The sequence below is a fragment of the Symsagittifera roscoffensis genome, chromosome 1 (genome assembly GCF_963678635.1).
Source record: "Symsagittifera roscoffensis chromosome 1, txSymRosc1.1, whole genome shotgun sequence".
NCBI lineage: Eukaryota > Metazoa > Xenacoelomorpha > Acoela > Convolutidae > Symsagittifera > Symsagittifera roscoffensis.
Genome location: NC_087062.1, coordinates 19,410,150 through 19,418,555, shown reverse-complemented (window position 1 = coordinate 19,418,555; position 8,406 = coordinate 19,410,150).

The window sequence follows — 8,406 nt, the reverse complement described above, 5'->3', positions numbered from 1 at the left end:
TAACTATCTTTCCGTGTCATATATGAAAAACTCGTACAATATTTGTGCAACCAAAACAAATTGGAAAGTAAAAATCAAGTGTGAGCGTGAAAATTTTTTCAAATGTGGGTGGGTAGGTTGTTCAAACTTTTCTCATGCATTTCATTCTACATAACTTGTGGAAGCAAGGCACGATTCTTATTTGTTTACAAATGAGCAGCACGATGAAGGAGTAGAGATTTTTTGGCGCGCGTTGGAATGTTAGGTTTGCTGAAAAAATGAAAGACAAATTTTAGTTTTTGTTTCGACTATTTCTGAAAATTAATATCGATTTTGTAACTAGCGTTTTCGACAAGTTTTTAACATTCAATAAGTATTGTTACCTTGAGGTCAAATTTGAAATAATATTATCAGTGAAGTTATGGGGGTTTAAGGGCTGCCAATATGGGGCAAATAACGCGCGATAAATTTCGTGCTTTTAACGCGTAAGCTGTGGTTTAAATCTGTTTTAAAACTTGTTTTTAATTGAGGTAAGGCAAGCTATTTGGTTCAGTTAACATTTTGCTATATGCAAATATATCACTTTGTACTTTACATATGGTTACATACAAATCATAAAAAATTTACTTAAAAAAATTGTTTATAAATTTCAATTATTGTACGAACAGTCTTAATTGATACAAGCAGTCTTGTCTGAGTTTAACTTTTAGATTTGGAGAAAGTTTGAGCTATTCAAGTATATCACGCATGCAACAGATGAGCCAAAACATGTAATTTTTTCTTGAAATTTACGTTAGCCAGCGTAGCTTGCAAGCGTAGTGTTTTAAGGTCAGTTCACTTCTAGTGCAAAATGCTCAACTAAATGCAAAGATGAAAGCGCAACTTATTTGAGCGCATTTTATCTAAAATACGAAGCCGTCAAATAAAATTTTTCCGACCTTGAACCGAGTGAGTTATGTTCTTTGGTCTAACTCATACAGTAATTTCGGATAGGGTACACCGTCTGCTCGTCACGCTATCTTATTTTCGGCCGGATAGATTCGTGCAACTTTTTAGTCAAATACCGATCCTAATCTTACTCTTATATCTACTAATCTCAGGGTGTTTAACTAGTTTCTGCTAGGCTCAATAGATCTAGAGTATACTGGCTTATTGCGATTGCCAAAAGGTCTCTTGGAGAGGTAACTAATTTCTAAGTTAAATTCAAATCTCTCTGGTGCTGAAATTACAAGTAATTTCAGCACTTACAAATAAATGGGTTGTTAGTTAGATGGATCATGATTGGTTAATAGTAAAAATTTCATAGTGATAAAATATATAATTTATAACCAATAATAATAAAATGTAGTTTAGATCTAGTTCCACCCATCCGGGGTTTGCAGAGTTTTTGATTTTTATCTTCTGTCTGTAATAAGAGGATGGATGACGATCATTGGTATTTGGCGAACATCATTTTCTTATTCTGTTCTTGGAGAAGAATGCTCCAGGAAGCAAGGATCGTCGACATGAAGTTGATAGTTGTTTGTCCGACGATGACTGCGACGGTCCGGTGAAATCAATCTGATTTCAAGATGGCTTGCTATGATTGCTTGTTCTGTTTTGGTGGAGAACTGATTGAGTATCCCTCTCGTCTGGGAATGGCGTGAAGATTGTGCTTGGAGGGAACGCCTTGTAACTCGGATCTGTACGTATACTTGAACATCGAGGTGATCATTGGTCTGATTCAATGAAGTCCTTTTCTGCGAAGTCAAGTTGTACTCTAAATCGTTTTTGAGTCGTGATTGTCAGCGGCATGTCGGTTGTGTTTAGTCGTTCTATAGGTTGAGTGTGATGGGGTCGTCTAGTCTTTCGATGCTCGTCTTTGTGGTTGTGTGTGATCTATGTACTGCATATTATGATTTACATTGTATAAAATTATGTTAATTCTTTTTTTTAGTTATGAATTTGGTTAGTTGTTTTCGCAAAAGCGTATTTGTTTTAGTTCAGTTATTTTTAGTACTCTTGAGTACCTCTTGTCAAAAATATAGTGTGGTCGCAAAGCATGGATGTAGCAAGGTGGGTTAGGCCGGTTATAGAGCATGCTCAGGACGTCCTCTCTGGTGGGTTAGGCCAGGAGTGAGAATCTGATTTCATGCTGGTTCTTTAAGGGGTCCTGTTTTGTGCTAACGTTTTATGTTATATTATTTCTGGTTTTTCTTTTGTTACTTTGCTTGTCCTTTTCTCAAAAATCAAATTGTTTTTGGTTTGGGTTTGTCTTGCGACTTTTGGGTTTTATTATTCCTTTTTTTGACTTGGTAATAGTCTTCAAAAGAATAAATTATCCAGTTTTAAGCTGATTTAATCCGGTTTGGGTACCATAGGTTTTCTTTTTTTAATCATGCTATTAGTTTATGGTTTATGGTGTTTAGTAAGCTGCGTTGGTTAGTTTGGGTTATTATATAGTTCCTTTCCAACCGGCTTAAAGGAAAGCTGGAAACTGGTTATCGCTTGTTTGAGTTGTTGTTAGTGAAAACTTAAAACTTGAATTCATTATTTTAAACAATTCTTTGTGGGCGAGCTGGGCGATTTTGGATAGAATTCTTGTGCGGGTGAATAGAAGATATGTAAAAGGTTAGTACTGCTTTCTTCTCTGTATAAATTTACTACTTTGAAATTGAATTTTACTGCTTTGTGGGAGTCTGAAATTATAAAATAATTTTCATCGTATTTGATTTTACTACATTTAGGCAAATAACTTATAGATAAATTTACTACTTTGAAATTGAAATTTACTGCATCATTTAGTGCTAAAGGTTTAATAGAGTTTATTATGATTAAAAGAGTTTGTATTTTTGTTTGTTTTTTCTTGTTTATAGGTGATTGTGGTGTGAAGACTAAAGAAAAGTAAATCATTTATAAAGAATGGTTAGTTTTATTTTGAAAAAGTTAGTTTTGAATTATTCAACTCATACTTACCTTAATCGTCGGAAAAGAAGCCATGAGGGAAAAAATCGTGAATAGCATCTGATGTGGTTAATAATTTTGCGAATGATGTTTTTAGTTTGAAGCAGTGGCCAAAGCAATTGAATTGCTTTTATGATTTTTAGTTCTTCGGTGCCTACTGCAAATTCGTGTGGTGTGTTCTGAATTAGATTGTAAATTTTGTGATTATATCTACTATTGTAGATGAATTCTAAAATGGGTATTTCTATAGGCTGAATATATTCATGCGGGACTATTCGGGGTTGGGATTCTTCTTCGTTGAAGGTCTTGGTGAAGGGACAGAATATATACATCTGGGTGATTGGATCATAATTCTGGAGGATGCCTTGAAGGTTAGTATCTTTAATACAATATGTGAAATTTAAGAAAAACAGTGAAGTGTATTTAGAATTTATGAAATGAAATCTGTGGTGGGTTTGTCTTGATGGCGTGTCTAAATGAAAATGATTCTGTATAAAACGATAATAAGTGTGGGTGCGTTTGTTTAGTTCTCAACATGATGTCGTGTGAACAGTTCAAATCACGTTCTTTTGGTGTAAGAAAATGAAAGGTTAGTGAAAATGTTTGAAGTTTTTCGTAAAATGATTCGTATGCTTGAATGTCGGATAATTTTTCTGAAATAATGTGATCATGCTTTTTATCTTGTATGCTAAGTGTGAATAAGTAGGATGTTTCAATGAACAATTTTTCTGTTAATTGTGGGTTTGCAAATTGATCATCGTCAAGAAATTGATCTTGGTTAGGTCTGATGATCTTATGATCATATTATTCAATTATTCAATAGTCGTTAGCTCGGGGTGCAGTGAATGTTTTTAGTAATTTTTTAAATCCTGTGTATGTAAATTGTCGGGATGTTAGTGACGTGGTTAGTCTGAATAATTCGCTCTTATTTCTCTCAATATCTTGTGTGGTGTTATGGAGTGGTAAAGAAAGGGGATTAGTATAATTGTAATAAGCGGTCCTATGAAGTGTGGGTATTAAAACATGTTCATCTACAAAATTATATTGTTCAGGGTTAGAGTCGGATTGATTTAATGTGTATTGGGGAAATAAAGGTAAAGTTACTTGAAGATAGTTTGCAGTATTGGTGTTGTCTGGATGGTTAACGTATTCTCGGGCGGTTCCGGGTTTGGATGGGAACGAGTGATTTGGGAATTTACGTTTAAAATTTCTATAAGATCGGTTAGTACTAGTGGATGTTTCTGTTGATGTGGATTATTGAGCTAATGATGGGGTATAATCTGAAATTGGTATAGGTGTTGATGGATTTGATGATGTTATTGTTGATGATAGTTGGTGAATAGTGAGAGTGTGGGGGGATGATAACTGTTGTCGGAGTGTTACAAAATTATCTAATTCTTCTGAAATTTGAATTATATCTGGGGAATTGTTGGTTGATCGTCCAAAAACAACTGGGGAGTAGGTTGGGGTTACTTGGGAAACATGAGAAGGAGTGGAGGGAGATGTACAGTGGTTTTGAGGTTGAATAGGTCGAAAGGGGGTTTTGAGAAGGTTGAAGAATTGGTCTGGGTATAGGTAGAAGGGGATGGTTCGGAATCTGCGAATTCATCGGGAGTTTCTATATCGGAGTTATTAAGTTGTGATATTGTCAGAAAAGTCGTGATGTCTGAGTTAGTATCAGAATTCATGCATGATGATGTATTAGTTTGTGGTGAATCAGGTGGCGGAAAAGCAAAAAGTGGGATAATGGGGATTGGATTTTGTAGATTGGCAGGGTGGGAGTTTGATCGATGGAATGATCCAATTTGTCTGCTCATCGTGGGCTGAAAAAATGATAATCTTGAGAGTGAAAAGTGATGGTATGGGCTGTTTAATGTTTTGTTCATATGTATCGTCATTTTGAGGGGTTTTGTGTTATTATATCTTGAATAGGGCTTTGTATGCTACTTGATCTTAAGTTTGGAGGGTTTGTGATTGTGATTGCTAGGTTTCTAAAATTTCGTGAAACTAATGATAATGGATGGTTATGATGTAAATTTGGTGAATGTGGTGCTGTAGGTAATGTATTTGTATTATTGTGTGATTTGTCGTATGTGTTCGGGTTTGTTGATAGTTTCGTATTGTATTCTTTGATTTGTGCATCAAAGAGTATTTCGTTTATTGATGATGAAAAAATTCCAAAAAATCCTGCAAATAATATGCGTGCTACGCTTGCTTGTCGGTTTACTTGTGTATGTATTGCGCATGTGTTGTAGATTCCTTTTAGTAATGAGAAAAGAAATCCAGTAAAAATAATCATAGCGTATAAGATAGTCAATCTTTCTAAGATGTAATATGGCCACCCTAGAAAGGCAAGGATTTCGTTTTTCAAGGTTACGAAACTAAAAAAAATTTTTGGTGAGATATCTTGTGGTCTGTTTTTTTTCGCCGTTTAAATATATGTAGTCCTTAATATCTTTAAAATATCCGCTGTAGTCTTGTTATAGATGTCTGAAAATCCTGCGGTTTCTGCAAGTATTCTTGAATTTTGATCTATCGATTGTTTTTGTATAGTGTCCATTTGTGTTAGTAGTTCTTGAAAATAATTATTTTGTACGAATGTGATGTTGTATATCTGATTTAGAATATATTCCTATCGATTTTAGATCGATATTGGGATTGCGAGCAATAGCTCGAATACTTTCGGGTGAAAACTTTTTTAATGGTTGCATTAATGTAGGGTATGGTTTAAGTAGGTAGTACTTTTCTTCATCGGGGTTTAATTGTACGACATTGTGGCTGTTTTTTGATCCATATGGGACTGCGGTATCCCAAAAATATGTTCGTCTTGAAAGTCTATCGACAAAATGTTCTTTTTTTTATAGAATATCGCGATTCGTTTCTAACAACAATTATCTTCAAAAACATATAATGGTGATACTTTTGTGGTCCAAGTATGAAACCATAAGATGTTTCCTTCATAGTCAAGGAAGTTTGATCTATTTCAGGATAACAAATATCCTGCGTAGGGTATTTTTAAAACTGCTAGTGCGAGTGATTGTAAGATCTGAGTTCTTTCTAACTCACATAGTTGATGTAGTGTTTCTAATTCGGAAAGTGACATTTCCTGAAAAATTCTACTAATTGTGTATTCTAATTTCATATCTAAGTGGATGTCATAGTGTATTGCACCTAAATATGTACTATTCATTAGTAATAAATCTTGTACTCGTGTGCTTTCAGTGTCTTGTGGTTTGATTTTTCCACGAGAGTTTCCTGCGTTTTTAAGAAGATTTACTGGGATGTATGGTGTTCCTTCTCAGATAGGTTGAAGTGCTGCATAGGGAATATTTTTTATTTTTCCAGTGTTCATATCGAAACCTTGCTCGTATTCGACAAGTATTTCGGAATATTGGATTTTGTAGAGTGGATTTTTATATTTACATGCAAAATCTGTTTCGTGATAGATTTGAAAACGTGTTAACTTATTTTCTATATTATGAATGTTTTTGATTTAGTATTGTGTTGTCTTTTTTGATTTGGGTTGACATTTTCAAATGGGATGGATTCAATGAAATATTTTTCATGAAATTTAATCATTCTAGCGTGGATTTTTGCTACTTGAAATGTTGTACAAGTGTCTTCGGGAACCAAAAAATTGTTGCATGTGTCCTTGTTGTAGGATCACAATAGCCTTGTTCGTTTTTAGAAGGTACTCTGATTCCTTGATAAATTATAGTGTTATCTTTTAAATCTCGTGTGAGTTGTTTTTTTTTCAAGTTGTATTTTCCAGTCAAAAAACTTTTTTTCGGTATCCTTTATTTTTTGTACCAGCTTTGCAGTTTGAGGGATTATTTATTCCAATATGTGGTATCCAGTGTTTGTTGTGAATATCATACGTTAGTCGTCCGTGTGCGCCGTTGTATGGGTATCTTTCGTCTAATTTAAAATGTCATTGATATCTTTCAAGTTCTGCTTGATGTACAGAGTCGGTGAAGACTTGAAAGTTTACGGTTTTTCTGTTTGAGTTTTTGTTTTTTGTCAAGTTCAATGTGAGTAGTTCGTTTTTATAATCGTCGGGTTTGAGATGTAAAAATCTTTCTATATTACTTCGAGAGAAAGATTCGTGATCAAGTCGATTTTTATTTCCATTGGAAACTTGTGAACAATATACTTTCTTTTCGGAAGATGTCGCTGTAAATTTATAGCCTGTAAGTGTTGTTGCTCGGGCTTTTGACTATATTGTTGCTATTATGTTTGTGGTTTCCATAGCTTGTGGTTCTGATTCGCATTGTGTTACTTGGTTTATAGCATATTTGTGTAGCGTTTTTTGCTCGTTTTCTTCACAATCATAGTGTGTTACTAATAAATCCTGAGATCCTGTGCGAGGAGATGGATTTGTGTTTCGTTCGGAAAAAATTAGAAAAAGGAGGTATTGAATTGTAAATGGTTTTCAAATATACATGTGTATGATAATCCTGAGTATGGGTTATAAAAGGTGATAAACCCAATTGTAGTTTTTGTATATCTGTCGTATTTATATATGACTTCAGTTGTTATAAATGGGGGAGGTAATGATTGAGCTGTAATATTTGGTGGACTTAGGGGAAAAGGGTGTTGAACAATATTATTAAGTCTGACTGTGATTTCAAACCATAATTGGAGATTATTTTGTTGAAGTATTTGAAAATTGTGAAGTCAAGGGGGAAAAGTATTGGAGATATTTGACTTATAGATGGCGTTGATGGAAGTGAAAGTGTTTCTTGCAGGGATGATAATGTTGTATCAGAAGAAATATCTTTTGGTTCATTCACTAAATTGGGTTCACCTTGAGTATATGAGTGTGTTTTCCAATATGGTGGTCGTTCGGTGGTTTCTGGGAGGTTAAAAAGATTTTCTCGGATTTGCTCTGATGTTGGAGTTGAACCTAGATAGTCTGATGGAATATTTGAAAGGCTGTGTTGTGAAGCAAGTGTGGGAGTTTTTGGTAGTGTACTGCTAGAAAGTTCTGAGGTAGTTGGTGTTGGTGATTGAGGTGTGTTAAAATGAACTCTGGGGGTTTGAAAATTTCTGTTTCGTCTTGGATGTATAATTTGTCTATTTGTTTCAAGTGTACTTTGATTTTTGCTAATATGTCTTACTTGATTGAGATCTTGTTGTAAGGTGGGATATAAATTATATGTTGGTTCGCTTAAAGGTGCTTGGCGATTAACTGTTTCTAATGGTTCAGATAATCGTGCGTGTTGTTCTTCAAAAGTGTATGGGTTGTCTTGAAAAGAGATGCGTGATGATGATTGGGGATTTTGGGTAGTTGTAGGTGTTTTTGGACTTTTTTGGGAAGTTGTTTGTGGGTCTGTTTGGTGGTGGTTGATTAGCAATTTTTAAAAGGTATTTGATTGTTTAAATCTATAGAGAAAATTTATGTTTATTATAAAATTCTTCAATAAAAAGTATCGAAAGAAAAGTTGCTAAGGCAAATGTGACTATTGCCTATTTTATACATTT